This window comes from Eublepharis macularius, chromosome 4 (assembly GCF_028583425.1).
Source record: "Eublepharis macularius isolate TG4126 chromosome 4, MPM_Emac_v1.0, whole genome shotgun sequence".
NCBI lineage: Eukaryota > Metazoa > Chordata > Lepidosauria > Squamata > Eublepharidae > Eublepharis > Eublepharis macularius.
The window spans coordinates 35,389,443-35,399,627 of NC_072793.1; positions in this window are offsets into that span (position 1 = coordinate 35,389,443).

Here is a 10,185-nt window from a genome sequence, read left to right on the forward strand (position 1 = left end):
GGCATGAATCCAGATGGCCAGATCAGCTGCCACTGCCACAGTTGCTTTGCCACTCAGAAAGTGGTGAGCATGCACAAGACCCAAAAAGTCCAGTATAATCCTTAGGCTCTTAACTGAGTCTGCAAGAGTCAGCTGAACCCCATTGAAAGGGGAGAGCATGATACCCTTCAGTATCTCCAGATCCTCAACCAGCATCACTTCCATCTTGCCTGGGTTCAATTTCAGTTTGTTTTCTTTCAGCCACTTGACTGCAGTTGTCAGGCAGTGACTCAAGATCTGTTCTGCATCACCAGGGGATTTGGATAGAGAGATATAGAACGGGGAGCCATCTGCATATCGATGACATAACATCCAAAATCATACCTACAAATGATTTCTCCTAAAGGCTTCGCTTAGAGGTTTATGTGGGGGATGAGACTGCACCCTGTGGAACCCAGGGCTGGCTCCACCGTCGCCGGCACCTGAGGCAGCTTAAGGGCTGCCTCTGCCAGACTGCATGATGATGTCACCATGTGTGATGTCATCACGCAGGGCTGCATGCACGCATGGGGGGGCCTTCCAGCTCTCCTGTTCAGTTGCTCTGTGGGCCAGGCACAGCTGGCCGCCCTGGCCACCGGCTGTGCCTGGCCCGCAGAGCAACTGAACGGGAGGCTGCTCGCTCAGCTGCTCCACACTGCCGCCACCAGCACACACTCCTGGTTGGCGGCTGTGGCGGCAGCTCCGTGGCGTGCATCCCTGCCCCCTGCCCGATGCCCCTCCGGTGCCTTAGCGCCCTGAGGCAGCTGCCAGGCTGGCCTCAATGGGCGGGCCGGCCCTGGTGGAACCATACATAATAATTTCCACATGGAAGTTAGCTGGTCTCCAATAGCAACCCTTTGAGTCCATTCCATGAGGAATGATTTAAAACATTCCAAGACACAACTTCTGATACCTACTTCTGCCTCCAAATGCCTCAATACAATGGCCTGCTCTACTGTATCAAAGGCTGCCTGTAGACTGAAGAGAAGCAACAAAGAAGCATGGCTTTTGTCTACATTCAAATTGAGATCATCAACTCAAACAACTCAAACACAGTCTGATTATTAGCTGGAGTTAGGTGGAATATGCATACTCCCATTTTGCAGTCACTCCATCAGTTACTGAACTTAGTTTAAGGTTTTGGCTATCACATACAATGCCCTTCACGACCTTGGTCCCTCATATCTATGGAACTGCTTCTCTCCCTATGTTCTGCCACAGCAGCTTTGCTCATCTGAACAGGGCCTTCAGTAGATACCACCCTGAAAATAGGCAAAAGCAGCAACTGCCTATACATGTGCATTCTCTGTGGTGGCCCCCGTCTTATGGAAAGGCCTGCAAATCTTAATTATTCAGTAGGACTTTTTTACTCAAGTAATAGGCCTATGCTGTAAGAAAAGGCTCAGAAAGATGCCCTAGTAAAGGGACAGGGACTATAGCGTATTCTACTGGGTACTGTCTTGTTGATGTTATGACTCTCCCCTCTTTTGACTTAAACGATTTAAATGCAGTAAAGGCATTTTAAAATTCAAAAATAGCAAAATATTTATTTAACATAGATGGGAAAGGTTAGGTGAAATTAGGGTTGACAGTTTCTGAAGTAACTCAATATAGATAACTCTGAGGTAAAATCAGTACATGCACAGACTTAAGGTCTAATGTTTCAGACTAATGAGAGTTTCTTAAGCTCTTCACTGTTACTCAAATCTTTATGTTGAGAGGCTTTTGTTCCACTGTTTCCCCAAACACTCTAGGACACTTTCTTTGAGAATTCTCTTTTGGTTTTAAGAAGGCTGATACCCTCTTTCTAATGCCCAGATCTCAGTACTCAGCTTCAATTTTTAACTGATTCTTAAGCACTCCAAAAGCAGTTTCTAGCCACACCAAACCAGGGATCTCTTCACTCTTCAGAGCTAACTCCTTGTTTGACTGAGCAGGGAAATTCTTCACTCACTAGAAGATCTATCCCCTGTCTTTGGCCCAAATGGGAGTCCTCGCCTACCTCCCCAAATTCCTTGCCAACTTTCCCCCAGTTCTCCCATCTGTGTTAAACTGCTCTCAGTCAAGACTGAATCTCCAAACTGTCAGTACTCAACTCCTCGCAGCTAGGGCTGAAATCAGACTCCCTTCTCCCCAGCATCCAGTTCAGACGTCTTTCTCTGTTCAGTTCATGCTACCCAGTCAGATTCCTTGGAGTAGCCTGTCAGTCAAGGCTCTCTGTTTCTGTGAACAATTAACCCTTCACAGTTCTTTAGCTGTTTGTATAGCACTTCTAAGCTTTTAAAAAGTGCAATCTGTCACAGATATACTTTTCCGCATTGTTAACAATATAATGTTTAGTTATGGTTTGTTTCAGCAGTGTTTTCATCTATGTTTCATCTCTGTGTTTGGATATATAATTGTTTTCAAATTTCTGTAACCCTTATTTTATTGTATTTGTTCTTTGAATGTCCTAGCTGTTGATCATATTGACTCGCACTGGGTAATCTGCCTTGGATCTCAGTGAGAAAGGTGGACTATAAATATAAACTAATGAATAAATATAATTGAAGCTATGGAGGAGTGAGGAGGAAGACAGGAGGTGGCACTAGAAAGTAGGTTGGATAGGGATTAGAGATGGGCATGAACAACAATATGAACTAAAAAATGCCACAAACATCCCAATCAGCTGTCCACAAACAAGCTGTTCATCATGAGGCCCCATTCTAAGTGAATAGGTGGTCGTTGCAAGCCTCATTCATTGCTGTTCTTCAAGCCAGACAGCCTGGCACCTGCAATCAATTCCCTTGGCAACCGGAGGCAAGGACTGCCTGAACTCTGTCTGAACTCCTGCTGTTGCCCTGGAAACTCCAATCTAAGCCCAATTTAGCTTGATAGGTAGGTCTTCCTTTCAAGTGTGGAGCTCCAAATTTGTTACAAGGAAGCAATGAGCGGGGGGAGGGAAGCTCCCAGCTCTGGTTTTGCAGACAGTGAGGGAGAGACAGTTGCTGTTGGCATTTTGAGAGAGAGACAGGGAGAGTGCATTAGAGCTTCAATTTTCTTTGTGTGTGGTGGGATATGGATCTACTTCTTCAAGTTCCAGGGCTGCTCCCGGGCTCTGGGCCAAGCTATTATTTATTACTGGTACCTTTCCTGCTGCCTGCTCAGGTAAGGTTTCTGGGAGTGGTGCGGTAGGGATCTACCCCTTCAGGTTCCAGGGCTGCTGCCAGGCTCTGGGGCCATGCTATTATTTATTATTGGTACATTTCCTGCTGCCTGCTCGGGGTTCTGGGAGTGGTGTGGTAGGGATCTTGATGGCTGGAGGAGAGCCTGCTGGCCCTAACGAGTAATGAACATGTTCGTGAACAGGTCATGTTCATCAACGTTTATTGTTCGTTGTTCGTGGATGGCAACGAACAACGAACACCATGTTTGTTTGTTTTTCTGTTCGTGCCCATATCTAATAGGGATCCAGTGATCAAGTCCTAAATCTGAGGCCTCATGCATGGCCTTACCTTACCTTCAAAGAGCATGCTGCTCTTGGGATTCTCATTCGAGAAGATGCATCCTGCAAGTGGAGTAGTATGGAGAGAAAAACCCACAAGTGGCAAATGTCTTTGGAAAACATGAGTATGCACTAAGCCTAATTTGCTTCATTACCACTGCAATTAAAATGCTGGTGGCTGCTGGTGAAGACAGCTTGAAAGCCACTAGGAGAACAGTTTACATGAACAGATATTGTTTGTGCATTACACACACACACCAACTTAGCATATACCTATGATCCAAGAACAAATAACAAGGGGATGATCGTCAAACAAATATAACTCCTTTGCTAAAGTGTGTCTATAAGGTGAAAAGTCCTAGGGGAAGATTGAGAAATTACACCACAGGAGCAAACCAAACTGTGCAGCCCCTGTGGCCAGTGGCACTAATAATGATGGTTCACCCATTGCCTTGCCCCACACTGCTGCCAACAGGGCAGGAGGAAGCAAATGCTGCTCTGACACCCATCATTGGTGCTACTAAAGGCTCTCAGTTAATAGGCCTCAGCTGTCCTGGTAAAGCGGCTGGGGTTTGACCCCAAAAGGCCTTCAAGGCAGTGGCTCACTGGGAACTTTCCTGGTGAGTGAAATGGCCAGTCTGCCTGTGAAGTTTCCAACTAGTCCAGCATTCAACAGCAGCCAGCCAAATGACCCCTTTCAGAACTCACAAGCAGGACAGAAAGGCAACAGCCCGCCTCCATTGTTTTCTCCATCATCCAGAGGTATATTGCTTCTGACAATGGAAAATCCATTTAGCTACTGTGGTCAATAATTAGACTTATCATCCATGCATTTTTCTAATGCTTTTCAGAAGGATTCTAAACGAGTTACCATTACCACATATGATAGAACTGAATTAGGTAAGTTAATTATGTTTTATCTACCAACCATCTATTTCCTCAACCCACACAAGCGTATATTACATCTCTAGGATTTTTCCAGGATTTCCAGCCTCCACACTTCTCACCACACTTCAGACTTTTGACAAACCTCTATATGTCTTCTGCTTTGAAGACATATTTTAACACCAAGGCAACATGTAAGTAAGCTGCAATTCCAAGGGAGCTCAGACAAGCTGCAAAATCCAGCATCTCAAAAATCTCAGTTTTGACTTAACCACCTCCTTCCCCTAGTTTTTTAGCTGTTAAAAGTTGCAGAGATATTTTGACAAAGCGTAGCAGCCAGCACAATTTCCAAATAAAGGCGGAACTAGGAAGAACGAAGAACGTGAAGTTGTTGCAGAAAATATCAACCCCCTATCAACTCTGCCATAATATGTAGTAAGGGAAATGTGTGATGTGATATTATCATCTCATGCATTCCCTTGTCCATCCTCAGAGGCAGTCAGTGGTATGCAGATGGGAAAGAGAAATGGATAGGGCAATTATATCAAAGCCACACTTCTGCAGAGGAGAAAAGGGAGAATTTTCACTAGGTTGCCGTTTTCAGTGGCAGTCTTGTGTTCCACGTCACACCTTGTTTTGCACTAAGATTTCCAGTGGGCAGCACTTCAGTGCCCTGCCCCTCTTCATGAATAGCGGAAGCAGAATAAGAGAAGTCAATAGATGTGTGCATTAAATACACATCTCAGAATCCAGCGTCACAGAATTTGGCACATATCTTTGTTGGTTTAGCACAGCATATGTGCACGCCTCGCTGAGACACGTGGACTACTCTAAGGTGATAAAAATGGGCATTTTATACTCAATTCAAACTCCTAGTGAGGAGAATGCCTTCAGGCCAACTATTAACATACAACTCCTGGTCTAAAGAAAGCTTGTTAGTACTGTTGTTTGCCTTTGGATGGCAACCCTCCAAAGTGGCATCTCCTCTACTCATGCTTGAAGCTGGTTAACTCAAGCTAATTACAAAGCAGTTTTTTAAAGTTGTTGCAGCTGTCTCCTAAATACATACCTAATCTTACTGCAGAGGAAAGCTACAGAGGCTGTTCTCCAAATGTTCACATACATTAGGACTGACATAAAAATTGAAAGTGAAAGGAGGCTGCAAACCACAAATCCTGGAGCAGTTCTGTTATAATCTGATTGTTATGAGAAGACTTCAGTGTGAAAACAATGAACTGGGATTCATTAAGAGGTTTTACACTACCCCTCCCTCCCAACAAAGACTTGAGATTTCTTATTCATTACAGATGATTGGTACCTTAGTAAAACTTGGGATAGGATTGCCAACTCTGGGCTGAGAAATTCCAGGAGACTTGGGAGTGGAGCCTGGAGAGGATGGGCTTTGGGGAGGGGAGGAGTCTCAGTGAGGTGTAATGCCATGGAGCTGGCAACCCTAAGTGAAGGGTCTCTGGAGATTATATTTCACCTTGTTGCATTTCACCCTGTACTGCCTGCCTTTCATGCTCCCCTTGACCACACTCCTTGTTTTTATGTTGCATAAAATGAAAGCATAGTAAGGATCCATTCATTGCATCTGAAGTGGGCTCCGGTTCGATGGAAGCATCTGCTAGGATAAAAAATTGTTATTATTTAAGGCACCACGAGACACGATGTATCTATACAGATGTGGTTAAGTATTTCCAGGCCTGCATAGACCTGATGTGCAGGAAAGCCAAGGAGAACGTGCTCAATCTTATCTGCAACCCACTGAAGAAAATTCTAGGATTTTCATGCAAGGTTGCCAAGTACCAACCTCCACTTGGGGCCTGGAGATTCACCCAGGATTACAGCTGATCTCCAGGCTATAGAAATATATTTCTGGGAAAAGTCTCTGCTTTGGAGGTTGGACTCTTATACCCTGCTGAGATCTCTTCCCCGGCTCCACCCCCAAATCTCCAGGAATCTCCCAATCTAGAGCTGGCAATCTTATTCTCCTGCCTTTCTGTGGTCAGGCCACAAAGCTATGCCCTTTACAATCTCATTGTATTAGAAGTGAGAAAATAAATATTCTCTATAATGTCTAATAACATCTATAGTATACTAAGAATCATAGCTTTCATTAAAACAAACATGTTTCTAAAACGCTCGTATTTGAAAACATGGCATCTATTTCCGCTGATGGGTCAGATAATGGAAAAGTCTAGGCTTCTATCCTGCACTCTCTATGGTCGCCATGGTTGTTGTCTTCGTGCCCCCATAACACTTCACTTGTGCATTGCCTTCCTTCTTTCCCCAGTCTTAGCAGCAATACATTTAAAACAGTGGGTCTCATTTCACTTGGTGGCACCATCTCTCTCTCTCTCTCTCTCTCTCTCTCTCTCTCTCTCTGTTAAAAAGGTTTTCTGTAAACCTACCAACATATTTAATCCTTCGGTCCCTCCTCCTTGGCTGAGCTGAAGACATTTATTAATAAATGAAAACGGTGTTCGCAGACATATTGAGCAAAAAGAACAGAGCAATTGTTCTTTTGATGTGGGAAGAAAAAAGACTGGAGAGGAAAGGGCTGTTTTGAAGCTCAGTATCGGAGGCCTCCCTTTGTCCTCAGATCAGACCAAAATCTCCAGTGACATTCACTGAAGTATGTTAATGGGAAGCCATTTAAACTCCAGATCAATATTTTCTCAGGAGAGAGAGGACCTGTTCAATACAGTTTCTCAGTTAGGAAGAAGATGGCAACAGCCCGTCAACACAATAGCAGCCCTGATGTATTGAGCCTGAAGTTCAGTTGACACCCCATCCAATCCAGTGAGATCTCCTGCCAAAGCCCCAGCAACAGAAATGGGAGTGCTGCAAAAGCAGCTCGGAGTGCGTTGAACTTGCATGCAAGTGTAAGAATAAACAAACACCAACACATTCACAAAAAGAATCAAAACACTCCCATTGAATATTGTAGTTTTGACAGTTTCTATCCAAACATTTTAAATATATGTCCTTAAATCCATTTGGCTTTCAATGTATCCACTCATGAGTCACGCTGGTATAAATAAGCATGCCGTTTTATGCAATCTCACAGAAAAGATCTTTTGTGCCATCCTATTTGCATTCTCACAATCTTTTATGTGGCTCACATCAACTCTTCAAATATTGCCTAGGTAGACTGGCTCTCTCCTTACTCTGCCAGCTGGATTCCTGGTGCAGCATCAGCCTAGGATTGGTGGGCTGAGAGGGGGAGTGGCTGTGGTCGGTTAGGATGGTCCCCTCCAGGAAGCTGATGGAGCCGTATGGTTTCTTGATATCTCTTGGGGATTTTCTGGTCAACCAGGATGGTGCTCTTGTTGCAGCCCTTGTCGATGTATGGAATATGGAGGTGACCTGGGCTGAATCCACACTTCTCATGTTTTCCCGCCATTTTCCCACTTGTTCAGCACAATTCTCAGTGCTGTTCACACTCCCTCAACTCAATCCCGCAAGTCTTACGTGTTTCCTTCGCTGTGGTTTCAACGCTTGTTTTCGGTTCTTTTCTGCAATTTTCATGGTGGATGTGAATGCTTAGAAGTGGTTTTTAAATGCCACCCCCTCTAACCACCCCCACTTCAGTTCTGCTGTACAAAAAAGGAAAACCGTACTGAATGTGAGGGAACACTTACCTGCACCACAAACACCCAGGACTCCATGGCCGCTTCAATGTCTTTTGGGGGCGGGTTGGAACTAAGGGAATATCGAAATATCGGGAAAATGATGTTTTAACTTGGGTAAATCCTGATTCTTAGCAGCCACTTCCCCCAACAAAGCTATCTTTCTTAAGTGCTTCCTTTTTAGATCATTTTTAAATTGCCCGCCAGAGACAGGAACCAATGAACACAAAGAAAAATTGGCATACGGAATTTCTATTTGCTGATGTTTCAAAACATAGCAATTTTGATATAGTGGAAATCTTAAAAAAAAACAAAAAAAGGAGGTTGGTGCGGGCGGGCTAAGCCCTGCCCACTATGGCGTGATTTCCTCCAAACATGTGAACACCGGGTTGCGTGAGGCATATGCAATTTGGCCATGGATGTGAACAGTGGATTGAAAATTGCAGGATAGGAACCAATGCAATCTTTGCATTTGAAAAACGGAAAATAGGTGAGTGGGGATTCAGCCTTGGGCTGTGGACATGATCACCCCAGAGTGCCCTCTATTTTCCTGCAGACCCCAGGATGTTCCTTCGTTTACTGGGGAGCTTGGAAGAATGAAGCAGTTGGGCAGACGGTTGGAGCACATGAAAGAAAAGTCCAGTGTGACTGAGCACAGGAGACAGCTCACTGTCGTGCCTACTCTGTGACAGTGACGTCAGCAAAACCGTCATGGTCGTACAGCACGTATGGCATAATGGTGAGAGTGCTGGACTAAAATCTGAGAGAACTAGGTTCAAACCCCTTTTCTGCCACAGAAGCTTGGGCCAGTCATAGGCTCTCAGCTTAACCTACTTCACAGGGTTGTTGTGAGGATAAACTGGAGAAGACAATTATGTAAGCCACTTTGAGGCCCCTTGGGGAGAAAGGTGGGGTATAAATGAAGTAAATAAATAATATGAGCTCACGTCTCTGCCCCCATTGCATCTATGCAATGCTATCTAGTGGGGTTTTCCTGGGTTGTGGAAGGGCTCCTGAAAATGTAGACCCAGAAAACATACAAGCCTTCTGTGATGCTTTTGTGATGCATTTTGCATATAGAATTTCTTTGGTACAGCTCAATCTCAGGATATTATTGGATCACAGTCCAGTCCTAGTTATATGGATGACTTCAGTTGGTGAGGTCTGATGAAGTGGACAAGCCACTCAGAAGCATGTGGCCCACCACATCTAGACTCAACCCTTGCCCTTCATGGCCTTTGGTAGAGAATCAGGCTGGGTTGGTTGGATGGTGGCAGATGTGCCACCCATCCTGAAGAAGGCATCCCTGGATCCAAGTGACCTAAACAACTCCTACCCAGTGGCTAGTATTCCATTCTTGGGCAAAGTACTCAAGTGGGTGAGGTGGTGGCCTCTGCTTCAGGTGATCCTGGAGGAGACGGTTTATCTAGACCCATTCCAGTTCTGGATTCTGGCCTGGTTTTGGGATGGAAACAGCCATTGTTGCCCTGATGGATATTCTTTGCTGGGAGAGTACAGGGTGATTACAGCTCTGTTGACTATCCTGAACCTCTCTATGGCATTCAGTACTACTGACCATGGTATCCTTCTGAAGAAATCCAATTTCTTTTCAATAAGCATCTGAAGAAGTGAGCTCTGACCCACAAAAAAATCATGCTAGAATAAATGTTAGTCTTCAAGACAATAGACTAACATGGCTAACCTCAGCAAACTCCCTTCTGTATATAGCTATAAGCCTAGTCTTGTAAAGGAGAACATTGGTGAAGGAGATGAAGTTGGTTTGATGACTAAAGAAGGAGAAACTTTTCCAGAGCCAAGGAGAACAGCAGAAGAGATGGGAACAGTAAAAGCTCATTTAGGTCAATATGAGTAAGGCAGATTATTGCTTGAAGGGGTGTTCAGGGCACACTCCAGTATGAACACTTTTGCTCCCTTAGCAGCCCTACTGCCAAAAGGGAAGCAATTTTTGATAGGGGAAATGTTCTTGAAACGATTTCCCTGTTTCAGCTCATCTCTATATTAAAATGATCTGGTTCAAGTACAGAAAGGTAATGAAAAAATTATAAAAGCTTTAAGAAATACACATATAAATATGACATATGAAACAGTAAAAGAAAAAGAAAAAACCCACCAAAATCATGCTTTAAAAGGATGAGGGTTATT